At 41.1% G+C, this 17,456-nt stretch overlaps 1 protein-coding gene and 1 long non-coding RNA gene across 9 annotated transcripts in view; one reads left to right on the forward strand and one right to left on the reverse strand.

Moving 5' to 3' along the window:
* Positions 1-12,388, reverse strand: part of LOC144589099 (uncharacterized) — a 32,783-nt gene extending 20,395 nt beyond the window's left edge. Inside the window, exon 1 of the long non-coding RNA XR_013545006.1 lies at positions 310-12,388. This is a non-coding gene — a long non-coding RNA (uncharacterized LOC144589099). The remainder of the gene's footprint in view (positions 1-309) is intronic.
* The window catches only part of ADGRL2 (adhesion G protein-coupled receptor L2), a 723,239-nt gene that overhangs the window by 137,390 nt on the left and 568,393 nt on the right, over positions 1-17,456 (forward strand). The window lies entirely within an intron of this gene.

The following is a 17,456-nucleotide window of genomic DNA, read 5'->3' on the forward strand; positions in this document are numbered from 1 at the left end:
CTAATAACTGTTGGAGCCCTGGCTATACAACAGTGACTCATTACTTTTTTGAATTAAAAAAAAATTCAAGCTCTGACCCATTTAATTATTTCACCAAAGTGGAGAGTAAGTGTTTTGCTTTCCAAGATCATCAGCAGAGACTGCTGATAAATGGGTGCATTCATAAACAAAGCAACTTATTTAAATTTCTTATGGGAAACAAAGTATTACGCTATTAGCTGGCTTTAATTAGCTCTGCTTGCTGCCTCTGGTCATGCATATAAAAGTTATTGGTGCAGATAAACAAACAATGGTGTCATCTTGACTCACCTCCTTCCCACTTATTTGAAAGGTTTTACTTGTGAAAGTGATACTCTTAGATCCAGTTCTTCAGGAAAAAGCGGGAAGAAACTGCAGCACAGCAACTTCAGCTTCTGAGGGGGCTTCTTTTAGATCAGGTTCTTTGTGAAATGCCAAGAAGGAAATGAAGAACCATCCACTGGTCAAAAAACAAAACAAAAAACCCCAAAACAAAAACCTCTTCCATTCACAAGATTTCTAAATTCCCAGTTTAGCATGACTGCAAAGAGGATCCAATTTTTAAGTTTTTTGTGTCTGTTTTCTCGTTGGTGAACTCAGGTGAGAACTTAGCTAAAAGGGGAAAAATGACAAGGTTTCAGTACAGCCACATATTTACTGTGGTTTGTATATATATATATATTATATATATTAAAATATAATCATATATATATCAGGCCATTTATATATGATTAAAATGCTTTCAAGTTCTCAGAGTTCTTCACCTTGGCCTTGGTTGTGTGGTTAAATTTCATGTGGGACGTCTCCTTGCTGACAGCCTTCTCTGTTCTCTTTCCACACAAATGCAAGAAAGTTGTCTTGATAAAACAAGGACTTTTCATCCCATATACTGCTGATGAACCTCAAAAAGCAGACAGTGTTAATACATCCCCAAGCTGCACCAATGGCAGACTGTTAAGCGTAAAGGGAATATGATACAGCTTTCGCTTTATGTATGCTGGAGAATTTAGGAAATGAATGAATCAGGTTTTTACCATGATCATAGCTTCCTAACAAAGAGAAAAAGGATGAATTTGCTCAGGCAGTATTCTTCAGCTTTAAAGGCATATATTTAATTCACTTCTTCAAACAACAACTTTGCTTCATGATTGTGGGATACTGTGCTTCTGTATCTATGATTTGGAAATCCTGGAAATGGCCTGATAATTGCCTCACAATACTGTGCCTGCTTTGTCAAGCAGGAAAAAGAAGGCCAAGCTTTACCTAGCAATGGGCAACCTGAATGTTAACAACAGAAGTGACAGCAGTCAAAATGGTCTATGCAGATACCCTCTCTTCAGGCAAGCCTTCCCTCAGTAACCTGTCTGTAATTTTTAGATAGATTGCCCTGCATTACTGGTTTGATTGGATTTTTAGTACTACAGTACTTGTATTTTCCATTTCTGTGCTTTCCATTTCTCAGTGGCATTTTAAAAAAAACCTTTTGTATACTTATTGATCTTTGCCTTAATATTGCCTGTTACTGTAATAATGTAAGATGCCTCTTTATTCATTGTTCATAATTTTAAATACAGTATTGTATTTTCATGATGTTAACCACCATTGTATACCCATTGTTTTCAGCTTTAAATATTGTCTTTCATTGTTGTCTACCACCTTGGGCCCTTTTCAAGGAGAAAGGCAGAGTAAAAATATTTTAAATAAGTAAATAATAATTAATTGTGCTCACTGCCATTCACAAACAGACACCAAGCAAGGGGAAATCTCAGAAGCTGACTCCTTTTTCTCTCTCCATAAGTTAACCACTTCTCACTCAAACAAAAAGTAATCATTCAGTCTGTTCTCAACAAGTGTGAAATTCATACTTTTTTTGTTAAGAAGCTATGAACATGGTAAATGTCTGAAGAATGAATGATTCATTCATTTCCTGAAAGGACTGTTTTTGTTTCATTTGCAAACAATTTTCTGATTTTAAAACCAACAGCCAGCACAGAAACATACCCCCCCACCTAGCCCAACCCCTAGCTGCAAAACCCCTGTACAGTAAATACAGTGTACTCACCCAGAAGAGGCTGTCTCTCTGTTTTAAAAAAGAAAGTAAAAAATCAAAAGCCCCCCCCAATAAAGTCCGTACAGTACGGTACCAGGCAGTAGGCAGTCTGAAGTCTCTCTCCATATCCACACTCTCTAACCGCTGGGGCGAGCAAGGCAGCAGATAAGCAGTCTCTTTGCTGGCCAACTGAAAGTTTAAATTTCCCACCTTCCCCGTGGGTTTTTTTTTTCATTTGTAAGTCGAAATTCCATTTGCAAGTCAAAGCAAAATTTTGCAAATGGAGCTGTTCATAACTCGAAATGTTCTTAGGTTGGGACATTCGTAAGTCAAGGCACCACTGTATTAGGAAAGGTAGGATGCAAATCTAATAACAAATTAAACAAATGGCATCTGTTTCACAGAACTCCAAAAGGGTGCTGGCCTAGAAAGCTGTGAAGGTCACATGAGGTTATATAAAGTACAGAATACAGTGCTCCTTTATGCACATTGTGGGCTATAGAAACTGGTACCTCTTAACTATGCCAACCAAATATACTTGAACTGCTGTCATAATGGCTTGAAACTGAAAACATATATTAAGTCAGCATTTTTCTGTATCGAAGAAATTGCTTTCTTAAAGTCAAAAACTTTAGTAAAAACTACACACATATACAATCATAATCTTTTTTTAATGTGAGAAATTAGATACATAATCTCAGAGTTCACACAAGTCTGAAAACTGCAGGAAGATAACTTATTCTGCTTCTTAGTGGCAAATGTAAGTTCAAATGTCTAGACATGCGAAAAACCAACTGGCTGGATAGCTCAGTGGTTTAATTGTCTGGCTGCGGAGCCGGATGTTGGGAGCTTTACTCTCCACTGTGCCTCCTGCATGTAGAGCCAGCCTATGTGGCCTTGGGTAGGCTGCAAAGTCCCAGGGCACCACCAGAAGAAGGGAATAATAAACCGCTTCTGAATATTCTCTACATGTAATACTCTGAAAAGGTCTGCCATAAGTTAGAATTGACTTGATGACATATTTATTTATTTATTTATTTATTTATTTATTTATTTATTTATTTATTTATTTCTACAAAGATTCTAATAGTAATTTAAAGACAAACAAGTTTTTTTTGGCATAAACTTCAAGAAGTGGAAGCAAAAGGCTGAGTTCCCAATGAGGCGAGCCCTATAAGCATGTTCAATTGCATGTGATCACAGAACCCTCTTCATATTGCTCATATCCAGGTACTGTACATGGATATGTTCAGAAAAATGGGAATTGTGTCCTATATCCTGTGCACACAAGTGAATGTCTGAACAAGGCTAAACCACTTGGATAAAACCAGGTCTGCCCCCCCCCCCATGTTTATATGTACACATGAAACAATGGACATTTCCTAGAAGAAATCAGGAAGGGCTTTAAAGTACAGTAGTGTCAATCCCTTCTTCAGCACAGGGCATCAGCTTGAACAGTAGGCAGAATCCAATATGAATTAAGACTTTAATTTAAAATAAAGCCACTAAGCAGCTTTCAATGCCTGAAAGGCCCCAAGAAACCTTGTATTGTTTTCGCTGTTTTAACTTTCTTTTTTAAGGAAATTGATCAGTACAATTGCCTCCCAAAGCTCTCCAGTTACTAGCAGTTTCCTGTATCTGGAGAGAAATTGTGGTTCATTGCGAGTTAAATCAATCTTTAAGGAGCAATTTAAGACTAAAACTGGAGTTTGCCACTGTTTTTCATCTCCATGGGAAAGGGCCCCATCTCCCAATTTTTCAGCCTATCCATTTTTCCCCCAGACACCTCTCTCTCTGCCTCTCTTTTAACCAGTTAAAAGTTTTAGAGGACAATAAATTTGAGCATTTTACACTGTGCTTTTCATAAGGGCAGTTCAATTTACCTCTCGATTCCTGAGAAAGATGAATGTTGTCACTCTGCATGGCAAAGCCTTGCATTGTCACAACAGAAACGGCTGCATGAGAGCATTTATGGGAAGGCACAAGCTCGGATGTCACCAGAGCATCCAAATATGGATGAGGCATCACTTGGCAACTGCCATCTGTTGAGTGTTTCATGACAGCTGTATCTCCTGACCAGAACTGGTACAGATAATCAGGGGAGGCAGTGCGTAACAGATCCACCCACCCACCCGCTCCGGAAAAAAATTCCATGTTCGCCCTGGCTGTGACTCTAGCTTTAATGGCACTGTAATGATTTTCTAGCAGACACAGTGGTGTTCAGCTTTGATTTAGAGCAAACAATAAAGTACAGCACGGTTTAAAAGCAGCAGCAAGGAACTCCTAATGCAGGGATGGTTAGTCTTGGATGAGTGCTTATGGCTGCTTATGCATTGCCCTGAGAGAGATATTCGTACTAAATGAAAGTTATTTCCCAGTAATACATTGTGTTGATCTCTCTCTCTCTCTCTCTCTCTCTCTGACAAGACTAAAAATAAGCTTTGACAAGAAGTGTCTGTGAATAAGATTGTTGTTATATCTGTAAGTGGCACAGATTATTTCTGTCAGATTTTTTTTTGCCATTTAACCAACGGTAATTTAATTTAATCATCCCACTCTAGTTCTAGTGCAAAAGTGTTCAGCACAACCCAAAAAGGTATGAACAATTGCCCCATATTTTCTCTTTGGAGTGTATCTTTTGGCAGAACAGATCCCTTCACCCCAGCCCCCTATCCTAAATCTACAAAGCTGCCATCTGTCTCCCTTGCTTGTGATGCAGTTTCTCATAAGCTGGAGGCCTTGGGAAAGAGAAGCAGCCTGGTAAGGTCCTGAAATGAGAGGCATAGGTGGTGGAGCGATGGAGAGGTCAAAGTCAAATCTGCTTTGAAGTATTGTAAAAGCTTCCCGCCTACTTCTCTCTCTCTCTCTTTCTCTCCTTTGTAATCACTTGTCTGCCTCTCCACACATATGCTTCCTAGCTGCATGCTGCCACCCCATTGTACGGAAACACAAAAACAAAAGCAAAGGTCTCTCATAAAATGATGAGAGGATCGTCAGTTCACGCTGTTTTCTCCCCTGTCTGCGTTGGATCAATATCTACTGTGAGATACGTAATGTTCAATCTAATAAGAGAGCTGTGCAAAAGTTACTCGAGGGTACATATGGCAAGGTGATGTGAGGTGGCCTATCTTATATGATAGATTCTGAGATACCCTTTCGGGACAGCAACAGTGATAATTACTTAATTTCTTGTTAAATTATTACCATTGTAAGAGACATAGTCAATGCAGCTTTTGGAATCCTTGCCTGTTCCTTTTCAGTTTCAGATTCTCAGGGACCTCTCATCCCCCTCTCCTGGCCCCATATTAGTATACATGGATTGTATGGCCAGTATCAGCTTGTCCATGTCTCGGAAATCCACTTGAGAGAAAGACCTTGTACAGTACTAGCTATCTTGCGGCAAACACCCCCAGCATAAAGACAACTTTCACTAGGAGAGGGCAAGGATTTTCTCGGCTGACAAGAGGCAGTGATTTTAACATGACATTAAGGCTACAAGCTTAGAGCCATTTATCTAGGAATTCTGAATTAATTGGGACGTCCTCCAAAGTAAAACTGTGGAAGAATCCGGGAAATGAAATTGGCTACAATTATTATTTTTTAATTATTTGGTCAGTTTCACAGTTTCGCTCGAGTGACTCATCATTTCTAATTCTGATGGATTATTTTTTAACACCTATCACCCAAGATTGGTGTCCAAGTGAAATCTGCCATTCGGTTCATTAGAGAATTATGCTCAGTCACATACTAATACTGTAGTGTTTGTCTCTCCTCTTGGAATCAAGCAGGCTTAAGGACGAAGGACAATTTAAATAAGAATTGAGAGTTTTGAGGCATTCTAGATGTTGGACTCCAACTCCCATCAGCCCCAGCCATATGTTCATGTTCCAGCATGATGGGAACAGTATTGCAACAACATTTGGAGGACTACAGCTTGTTCAGCCATGATTTAAGTTGTAAAAATTACACAGAAGGAAAGGGATTATAGTCCTCCGATTCAGTCCATGCCCTGGCCAGTTTTTAAATAGAAAGCCGCAGCCCTTCCAGAAATCTCTTGTATCACCTATAAATTGGCCCTTAAATGTCTAATTTATAATTTGCCCCCAAATAGTTCCTCATCTCTCTTTTGAAGTTGATTTTAAGAGCTCTATGTGAGTTGGGGGGGGGGAAAGGGGAATGGAGAGACAGCTGACTGGGCCTGCAAGTTCCCATCTCTTGGTCTTGTCTTTCGTGTCCTGGTGCTAAAATAGTACTGGTCCCTGTCAAAATACTGAAATTTCTTGGCTTTTAAAATGAGTGGATTTTTTTAAAAAATGGGCTCCTCTTTTTAAGTAGTATATGTAATGTGTATCTAATGAGGTGCAAGGAGATAGAGATGAAATATTGGGGTGAACAAAATAGGACGTGAGGAAGCAGAGCAACTTGTAAATAAGCTGGCAGATTTTGAACTTTCCCTGAGAAACACCATACGGGAGGGCTTCTTCTATGTGGGCTGAGGTGTTTTTTTTTTTTTTTTTTTTTTTAAAGATAATAGCCTATGCTGTGATTTGCTTACTCAGATCGAGAAGGCGCCTGTGGAACTGGAAATGGCTTCATGAATGACGGCACAATGGGCATCTGCTCATGGCAGGGAAAGGTAGGAAGGTCTAGCTGCTATCAGAGATCTGCCTTGCCTATTTGTATGCCAAAAGGCTCTCGTGCTGGCTGGCTGGAGACTCGGTTCTCGCCTGCGTCATGCCTTCCCAGCAGCTTCCAAAAGACATATGGCACAGAATGACACATTTGCTCTAAATTTCAGCTGAACAAAAAATGGCTACAAACATCAGAAAGCTTGTTCAGAGGCGAAGAAAGTTTTAGAATGAATTCTCAATTCCCCTCTCAGTATAGGCCACCGCTGACAGTGTGACACCGCAAGGTCAAAATCTCTCTTCTCTGAAAACACCGCTTCTCCCTGATGGGAGGATACAATGCAGTTATTGTTCAATCTCAGGTAAGTTCACACATGTTTCCAGTTCTTCATTTTTGCTGAGGAAAGTTCTGGGCCTTGGGCCTGTTTTGGAGAGGGATGCCTGGGACATAATTTCAGATGTGTAGGAAAAGGGTGATGTTCGTCTGAGAAGAACTGCACCCTGTTCATGCTCAGAGGTACCCTCGTTTTGATTATTTCACTGATTTCAGAGTATATTGTTGGATTCAACAATGGATGCACGGGCTTTAATTAAGCTCTCCCATGTTCCATGCTAGCTATTTCTCTCATACTAGCAGGAGTCTGTAACAGTTTTGAAGCTAAGCTGAGCAGAGGTCTAAACTACCCTATGTTTCCATTTTATTTTGTTTATGCTGCAGAATCCATTGTGTTGGCTTACACTATGTCATAAATTCCTCCTGATCTACCCACTTCTACTGCTTAGGTTACAGCACTATAACATTTAAAATACCAGCTCTGCCTTTTAGCTCAGTGGGAGGCTCTAGGTTTGCTGCTACATTAGATTTTACTAAATTGGATGGCATTTAACTCTTTTATTTTTACAAGTTTATTCTAAAAGAAGCTAGTGAAACAAGCAATAAGATTTCCCTCCCCTTGAAAGTCACTTTTATGTCGTAAAAGTTTGGTGGGTTTTTTTTAATATATATGACAAAGTGGTTGTGAAATAGACTCTTGATTTCTTAAATAAAACAGCATGTAAAGAGAGCTAGGTCGGGAGAGCGGGCCCCTCTCAAGGCTTTTTAATAGACTGCGCCGTCATCAGAAGGGAACTGCCTCTTGTGAACATAGCTTTATTTATTATTTTGTGCAGTAAGAATTTGTTGAAAATGCTCCATTTAAAAAAAACATGTGTGTCACATGTTACACAGGACGTTTACTTGGCTTCCAAGGGAAGGAGAGACAAGACTGCCTTGTGAAATGAATTTTGGGAGGGGAGAGGCCTTTGAAACTTCTTGAATCAGAGAAAGAGAGAGAAATTAACAATGAACTTCACTGCTGTGTAAGGAGGAGGGGATACAATAGGGGAGAGCCTATAATTTGACATCTGGATTCCACGAAGGGCCCCAGTGTGCCCTGTACCATTCAAATTCAAAACCAGTGAGAAACAGCAGTGGGGAATGGGGTGGAAAGAAGGAAACCATTGGGGTCATTGTCTGCTTTATGCTTTGAGCTGTTTAAAAATGCAAACACCACTAATGTGATGTAAACTCTGGGGCAAACCAGAGAACAGCAGAAAAGGCCACAAGGTATAGGATTATTTTATTCTTTCCCTTTCAAATTACACAATATTGGCATACATTCGGGGCTGGGGAAGTTTCTGAGCAGGAGGGGGAAGAAGGTAGCAGAGTCCAAAGACTGCTGGGTGCTTGAGTCTGTGATTGTCTGCTTTCTTCCCCCCTCCAAGATAAGGCCATGCTAAGTCAACTGACATACTATTACTCCATGGTTCCATGCTAATAAGGCATGCTTCCCACAGTGTGTGACAGAAAAGATGAATACCATGCAGAGCTAATGGTTAATTTGTAGTGGCATGTGTGTTCTTTGAATGTTTGTGAAGTCTCCTGAATCACCCATATACAATTGAGCCTCTCTCTGTCTCTGTCTCTCCTCTTCTTTTTTCTTAATAATAATATAAAAAAGGGCACGGTGAAATGTAATGAGATGAAGTGCTGCTGACAGAGCACCCTGAATGCGATATTGTCCGTTGGCAGCCTATTTTTCTTATTATAATAAAAATAATTCGTAACACATTTGCACTCGGAATTTTATTTATCAGGCACGAATAATTGTGAGCACCGGCCACATTTTTTTTAAAAAAATAAAGATGGTAGAGGAAACCTGTCACAGATAGCATCAGGCCTTGGTGATGTTAATCTATATAGCATGGATTTTAAAGTCCTCTGGGAAGCATATATTTAGGCTTACTGCTGAGCGAACATGACTGTTAGGATTATGGAGGCCCTACAGAGTGAAGAAAAGCATAACGCTCCTTCTGAATAGCAAGTAAACAATGGGGCGATTGTCTCATGACGCTTGGGGACTAAAGAGCCCTACTGCTGAGGAACTCTAGGTATAAAGCTGCTATCAGAAAAGAGCCTCAATGTTTTCTTCACAGAGCTGGAAGGCTTCAGGGATTCAGATGAGCAACCCCAGTGAGCGTACAGGAAGCAAAACAGGATGTTCTTGTTTAGAGCCTGCGTATTAGGTAATTATGCAACACTTGAACTTCTTGAGTTCTCCGGCATGCGTGACACGCCTCTGAAAATAATAGCAAAGTGTCCTGCTAGTGTGGAAAATGTTAAAAAGTACATTTACCTCGACAGAGAAAGCTTGTTTGTTTTCATCGCTACCCCATCACTGGAGGACCCACAACCTGTGCAACTGCTGCTGGCTGCCAATTCCAAGCAAAACAAAATTAGCTGTAAGCCAGCTTACTACATACATGCAGGATCACTCTTTCTTTATTTTAAATTGTTAAAAAAAAAAGCAACGTGTGCTGCTTATATAGCACCCCATAGTGCTTCAAGCACTCTCTGGGCAGTTTACAGGTTAATTATGCAGGCTACACATTGCCCGCCCCCCTCCAGCAAGCTGGGTACTCATTTTACCGACCTCAGAAGGATAGAAGGCTGAGTCAACCTTGAGCCGGCTACCTGGGATTGAATCCCAGGTCGTGAGCACAGTTTTGGCTGCAGTACAGTGGTTTAACCACTGCGCCACGAGTGATGTGCAAATACATTTTGTATTTGCACTTCATAGACTGGCTCTTTATTTGGGTCTGTCTGACTATACTTTCCAGAAAGATTCCTTCAGCCCATTAATATGTTGGCTTGTCCAAGACTGTAAGGGTCATAGTATGGAGGGTATTCCTTAAATCAGGTATAATGTGATGTTATTCAGCACATCACTGGAGCTTGTATCATTTGGTGGGCACATTCATGATAGTTATTCAAAGAAGAAAGCCTCTATGAGAGAAAGGCCTTTTACGTGGATCAGTTGCACAAACAATATAGCAACTGATGAGTGTAATAGCACAAATTGTGTGGGTTGGCTACATTTCAACACGCTTGTGTTATAAGCTGACCCAGTTCTGCACTGAGAGATACGCTGTAAACTACAGGGGAGGACACAGTGTTTTCTGATGCTTGTGCCCAAGGCCATAATTTATCAGATTTTGCCAAAAGGGAGCCTCCCCAACAACAGATTCCATTTACCAAAGCGAGGAACAGAATGATGATGTTGATCTTTGTGGCCACAGGGAGCTCTCATTCTGCTTGGTTTCCATACGGAGCACCTCCAGTGAAGGAAAACTGAAAAAAAGGAAGATGGTGGGAAGACCCTTAGTGCCATCATCAAACTGCAAAGTCATTTGTGGAGATACACGGGAAGTCACCTCACATACTCACACTACTGTGCTAAATCCCAAAAATAACATCTGGGGCAGGTCAGGGAGCAGCCTTTTCTCTCAGCTGACTGAGCTCGGTAGAATCAAGAACCAAGCTCCTGTCAGAAATGGCGGGGGAGAGGGACTGCGTTGGAAAGCTTGAATCAGGTTTGTATTGGTTACAACAGCTGGACAGGGAAAGCACCCTTAATGAATGTCAAACCTCCTCTCCCCCACCCCCCGGGGTTTCTTGTTTGCTATCAGAATCACAGAGCAAGGATGGTGCTTCAGAGAGCATATGCTGCATGGATGGGAAGAACAGCAGGACACGTTCTGCACAGCAGGTGATTGTGTGCCTCTATATGAACGCCCACAACTCTTTGATTCTAGTAATGTGACCCCAACAGAGCTTTGCTAGAGGGCAAAACCTGGGCCAGTATATACAGAGAGATCAGATGGAGTGTTCCTGCGCAACCAGCAGTCCTGGTTCAAAGTGCGGGGCCGATTTTTTTGGTGGATCTTCAGCGCTTGAAAATGCTGTGCATTCTGCACAGATGATCTTTTAGACAAAACTGGGTCTTTTTGCTAAGGTTTCTGATTTCCATTTCTGATAGAAAATAAAGGGGAGAATCCACTTGATTTCCTATTAATTAATTTTCTTTTAGCCCAGTATATTAACCCTTGGGAACTCTGGTGGAATTTGTTCAATATTCTGGGAGGAGACACATGTGGAATGTAGAGCTCCTCTTGTGACATCGTAGCTATCATATTTTGCAAAATGAACCATTGCTCCTTCCTGTTCCATGGAAACCTTGACCGTTCTTGTTTTTCAGCTCTGTTTACCAATTTTTCATCTCTGTCTCACATTCTCTTATTCTTTGGTAAGGGAGCTTTTAATCAAGAAACCAGAACAGTGCCCTAGATTGGTGGCTTCCTTCCTGGAGGTGCGGTAAATGAAACCTTCTCACATGAGTTAATCATCAGTGTTCATAATTATCCAGGGAACACTGACTTGCAGATAATAGCTGAGTTATTGGGAGTTGGTCTCATGATGCAAAGCCTGTAACTTTATTAGTTGGCTATGCTTGTTGCTGTGTATCCTGTTGAAGGTGGAGTATCTTCTCAGTATCTTCTCTCAGGATCATATTGTTGATTGTGTAATGAAACTTCTCTCTGAGGAGAGATTACTAGCTTTTTAGTAATAGAAAGCAGGATGCTGTTCTTGCTGCCTTGGATGGGAGGGGATTTTAAACACAAGTAATGTTTAGCTTCTACAATTACAACTGGTGTTTTTTTGTGGGAGGGGGGAGGAGACACATGTACCTTTTGGCACATTACCAGTTGGTTCTCCATCTGCTGTGGCAATAAATAAGACATGTTTGTTTGTTCTAGCTTGTTGTGAACCCCTTCACAACAAGCTAGTTCTTTCGCCATTGAAGACTTTTGTTGAAAGGATCTGCTAGAATAAACCACTTGGCTTTTTGGCCTAATTCACAGAAATAAACATTCTCCAGAAGGGAAAAGGGGACAGTCTCTCATAGCATTTGTTTCTCAAATTTCCCCTAAATCTGGTTCATCCTAGAGACCAGAATTTGTAAAGTATTAGGGGCCCACTGACCGAGGATACAGACTATACTGGTTCTAATCCAGTACAGAAGCAAACACAGCCATAAAACTACCAACTACAAAATACCCTGTAGTCCGGATCCCACAGATCTCATGGTTGTCACATCCAGGTAATAGTGGCTAATTTTCTACCTCTCACTCCAGAACTTTCTCTCTAAGTATATTTGGAGCCACAGTAGGTACTGTAGACTGAAGGGCTTGTGTTTGGGAGCAGTTTTTCACACATTGTCATCACCTGTTACTTGAAATATCTAATCCAGGAAGGATTATGGGTTTCCCATCAATGTTTTATCTGGAACTTCCAGGTATTGAACAGGGGATGACTATGTATGTATGTGCTTTATGTAAACAGATGTGTGTGTGTGTGTTGTGTATGTGTGTGTGTGTAATATGAATTTATTTATTTATTTATTTATTTATTTATTTATTTATTTATTTATTTATTTATCTTATATGCTGCCCACACTACCCGAAGGTCTCTGGGCGGCTTACAACATTTAAAATACAATAAAAAGGCAAAATAAAAGGGCAAAATAATTAAAATGCAATTAAAATATATATTATAAAAATTGCCATCAGACCCACACCTGATATTACAGTGGTGCCTCGCTTAACGAGCGCACCATATAGCGATGTTTCCATATAGCGATCCCTTTTTCGGGATCGCTATGCGGAAACATCCCCGATCGTCGCAATGGGGAAAACCCGCATTGCGAAGATCAGGTATTGCGGCGGCCATTTTGGAGCCGCCGAACAGCTGATCGGCGGTTCCAAAATGGCCGCCGGAAGCCCGGAAATGGCTGCCGGCATCCGTTTTCGCGCCCTGCCCTCGCTTAGCGAAGGCACGAAAATGGCTGCCGGCAACTGGAATCCTCGCTGAACGGGTAAGTAACAAAGGTATTGGAACACATTAAACGAAGTTTAATGCGTTTCAATACATTTCCCCTACCCGTTTAGCGACGATTTCGCATAGCGAGGGTTAATCCGGAACGGATTAACCCTTGCTATGCGGGGCACCACTGTATTTCAGTTAAAAGCCTTCTGGAACAGGAAGGTTTTGACCTGGCACCAAAATGTCATCAGCGTCGGCACCAGACGAATCTCAGTCGGGAGGGTATTCCATAGTCTGGGGGCAGCTGCCGAAAATGCCCTTTCTCTACAAGCTCTCCCTCTTATCTCCTTAAGGGACAGCTCTTTCAAAAGGGCCCCCTGGTTAGATCTTAACTGCCGGGTAGCTTCATATGGAAGGAGGCGGTCCTTCAGGTATCCAGGGCCCAAGCCGTTTAGGGCTTTATACGTCAAAACAAGCACTTTGAATTGGGCTCAGGCAGCAACTGGTAGCCAATGTAACTTAAACAGAATTGGTTTGATATGTTCCCAAGCGGCCCCACCACTCACCAGCCGTGCGGCTCGTGGACCAGCTGCAGTCGCCGGACCGTCTTCAAAGGCAGCCCCACATAGAGCACATTGCAGTAATCTATGCGAGATGTTACCAGTGCATGTGTAACTGTCATACTTGACCTAAGCACGGTACACTGGACACATCCTTTGATTTTGCAGTAACTGTGGAGTCCAACCCACTGCGAATCTGAGCGATTTTTCTCTCAAAATGGATGGCAAACTCATCACAGCGAGCTGATGAGCAGACCGGGACCTCCACCGGATTTCTCGGTTGAAGAAGATCCCGAATCACCTGAAAGAGCTCTGCTGGACGACATTCTGAGGAAGCGATACGGCTGGAAAAATATTGCCATTTCACCAGCCGTATTGCCATGAAATAAGCCCGATAATGGGCTCTAAGTCGTGTTCGATCGGACTCCCAGCGGGATTTCCTCCATCTGCGCTCCATGCAATCAGTTTTATCTGTTAATATAAAACACATGTGCTCCTACTGTGCTGCATCTAGGCTCCTACCTTTAACTACTAGATGGAATTGAAAAGACACACCTTGTCGAGAACACTACATTTCTGTCTTCTGTACTATGATTTAAGGTATAAGAGCTCTATCTTCTTTTGCATCTGGCCAGCCTGGCTACACCCCTTCTGCCTCTCTTTACTATTTTCTCAAAGACACACTTCCTTTCACTGGCCATTCAGAAGACTTCTCTCTCATGGTTCTTTTACCATATCCCCCTTTCCAGGATCTGTCAGAGGGAAGCAGAGTGCTAGCTGAACATTTACACAAAGATGAGTCTCATAGCTTGCCAGCAAGAAAGCAAATAAGCCTCTCTCTTAGCCATGAACTTCATTGGGTGTTCTTGGGCCAGGTATATGGGTTCAGTTGGACCTACCTCGCAGGGTTCTTATGAGGATAAGATGGGGAGGAAAAGAGTTGTGAGAGCTACTGTATATTGAACCCATTGGCGAAAATGTTAGATATAATTAATCAATAAATTGTTTGCCAAATGCAGAAGAAGGAAAGGCAGCTTTAATAGCTGTGTAATATGGGAAATTTTAGCAGATATCCATGAAAAGTGATGCCTCTTCAAAACTAGGTGGAGGAGTCCTGTCCTCTTTTATACTTAGCCACCCTATCCTGGAGTCTGATGCCAAGAGCCAATAAAGATTATAGCAGATATTAAGCTCAAAACTTGATAATATTCTTTTTCCTAATTTAAGGAGCCCCAACTAAGTCCCAGTATTAGAGACCAAGTCAGGATATAATGTCAGTTTACAAAATAATTGCTCTTACCTGGTTCACTGTGGAAGGAATGATTCATTATGAATGAATTACCTTTCACCATATTGCTGCCTACATGTGATGCCTTTGGAAGGCTTTTGACTTGGAGGGACTGTTCTGGATTGGAGTGATGCCAGTCAACTCAGCAGCAGCCAGTTGTTCCCTCTCTACCTCAAATTCTTCTTCTTCTTTTTTGCTCCCATATTTCCATCCAGGGTTCTGTCAGTGTTAGCAGCTGAGTCTGTCTGAAGTGGACAGTTAGTTTTAACAACGGAGTCTGTCCGAAGTGTTCAGTCAGCTATGCAACCATTTGGTTGGTCAGTAGTAAAGCTAGTTACCCAGTTAAGTTCAGTGATATAGCAGGTTAACATTTTACACAATATGATGTCTGTTTGTTTTTATCTATGAAGACCTGTAAGTAAACAGAAATATGTTATTCTTTCTCATTACCAGAATCTCTGGTAATGAGAAAGTGCTACTTGAGGTAAATGAATGTATAAGGGATGGTCTACTGAGCTTGTAGCCAATCTGCTCTGTAGGTTTCTAACTACAGTAAACAATTTTATCCACTGTGTAATTAAAAGAAGTTTAATTTTATTAAGGCCACACTCAGTTTGTCTCTCACTCTGCCCCGAGACTTATAGCCCAGCCCTAGGCATGTCTGCTCAGAAACAGACTTCAGTATGTTCAGTGGTGCTCATATGGGATTATATGTCATTTATCTTTTCCCTGTTGAGCTTTAGCAACAAAATAAACATATATTAGCAGATGGAAGACTGGATTTCCTAGGTTGTTGTTGTTGTTGTTGTTGTTGTTGTTGTTGTTGTTGTTGTTGTTGGGGGTTTCAGCTTAGAAGAACAAGGTTTAGATTGGAGGAGAATAGTACAGAGACAAACAATTCCATCTACAACCACTGTGCCTATCTTAATTGAATCTCAGTACCTTCTTTAATTTTAAAAGGGGAGGTTTTATCATGGAGTCTTTATGTCGCATCTGCAGTAGTGACTAGCGTTGTGTGGTGGCGGTGAAGCTCCTGCCATAATGTGGGGAAAATAATCCAGCCCAGAAAATGGTTGGTCATGCTCCCAGAATCCTCTAGGGAACAACAACTTTCTAGTTCAATGCTGTTTTGTCCTTGCACATTTCTGGACTACAAAACTAACCTTTTTAAAAAATTGGCAAGTGAACGTCTGATCATAGGGGGTTGATGTGGCCTATGAGGATCCAGGGGTGAAAAATGGGACAAGTGTGGCCCCATATGCCTTGTGACAAACATACTGGTAGCTATTTTAAAACAAAACACTACATCTCTACTCCATTCATGCCCTGCCTGTCTCCTGCCTGGAGCCCCGTTCCTTGATCTCTCACTTATCTACCAATCCTGCTGGCCTTGGATTGGCAGCCTGGTTACAGTCTGTACTGAATTTAGACCTCTAAAAACAATCACATTACTTTCTGGGGGCTTGAATTATTAGATTAGTGGCTGTAATTCCAGATACATTCACATTTTCTTTTAAACAACACTTCCTCTTGTAAGAGCTAGATGGGTGGCCAAGCTCCAGATGTTGGGTAGCCGTAATTTCCATCAGCCTAGTCTCTGTAGGCAATGATCAGGCTTGCACATCTGCAACATTTTGAGGTGCACACGTTTTCTGTATGCCATCTATACTCTGAACCAGCATCGTGTAAGAATATTTTATACTGTTTATACTAATATAATGAAGTAGGGTAGCACTGTACCTCTGCCTATGAAACAGGAATGATTGTTCTGGAGACCCTTAGGTGGATAAATATAGCACACTGACATTTACTGCTTCAAGAAGCCCATTTTGGGATAGCACAGGGGAAAAATCATTTACTTACTTACCTGTGTACTTACTTTCATTTGTATGCCACCTGTTTCCCAGTTATGAGTCCCAAGCGAGGTCAGAAGTTAAAAAGCCCTAAATGAGAATGCAGAAACCTTTAACACTGGTTTTTATGTTTATATATCTGCCAAGGCATTATGGAGATGCTATGTGAGGCCAGAAACAGACATTAGAAATAGCCCATAATTAAAGTTGAAAGCATCTTGATGTTTCAGGCAGATGATTGAGGCAGCCTTTCCATGTTTGTGAAATCAGACTTCACAGGAATCTGGTGCGTAAATTCTGAAAGCCAGACATGAAACACAGCTATTTGGCATGATATTAAATGTAATAAAATATCATGCAGTAACACTTAGACACTTCTGTTAGTTAAGAATTCCCCCTTTCAGTCATGGGTTAGCTGTAATGTCTGTTTCTCTCCTCTCCTCCTCTTTCTAGCTAGGAAACAGAAAAAGCAAAAAAGCAGATATGGAAAGTTAGGATTGAAAATTAACTAGTCAACGTTAAATGTTAGAAATTGGGAAATGACTTGCTGTTGTCAGCGATCAAAATTAAAAACTAGACATGTGCATTGTCTTGAGATAAGTGTATAAGAACCAACTGAATTGTGGTATTTGTGTGTTTCTGGGGGAATCATGTCACCCTGCAACTAAACATGCACGGAGCAGCTCCTCCATGGATATGTTATATTAAATGTGACACTCAAACCTCATTATTAAAAGTGGAAAGGAGAAAAAAAAGCTAAGGATGATTTTAAAAAGCATGTTATTTACCATGGAAATAAATCTAGCTTGCCTTTCCTGATGTAAAGTCATTTAATAAATCATTAAAAGCTTTGGACC

This window comes from Pogona vitticeps, chromosome 4 (genome assembly GCF_051106095.1).
Source record: "Pogona vitticeps strain Pit_001003342236 chromosome 4, PviZW2.1, whole genome shotgun sequence".
NCBI lineage: Eukaryota > Metazoa > Chordata > Lepidosauria > Squamata > Agamidae > Pogona > Pogona vitticeps.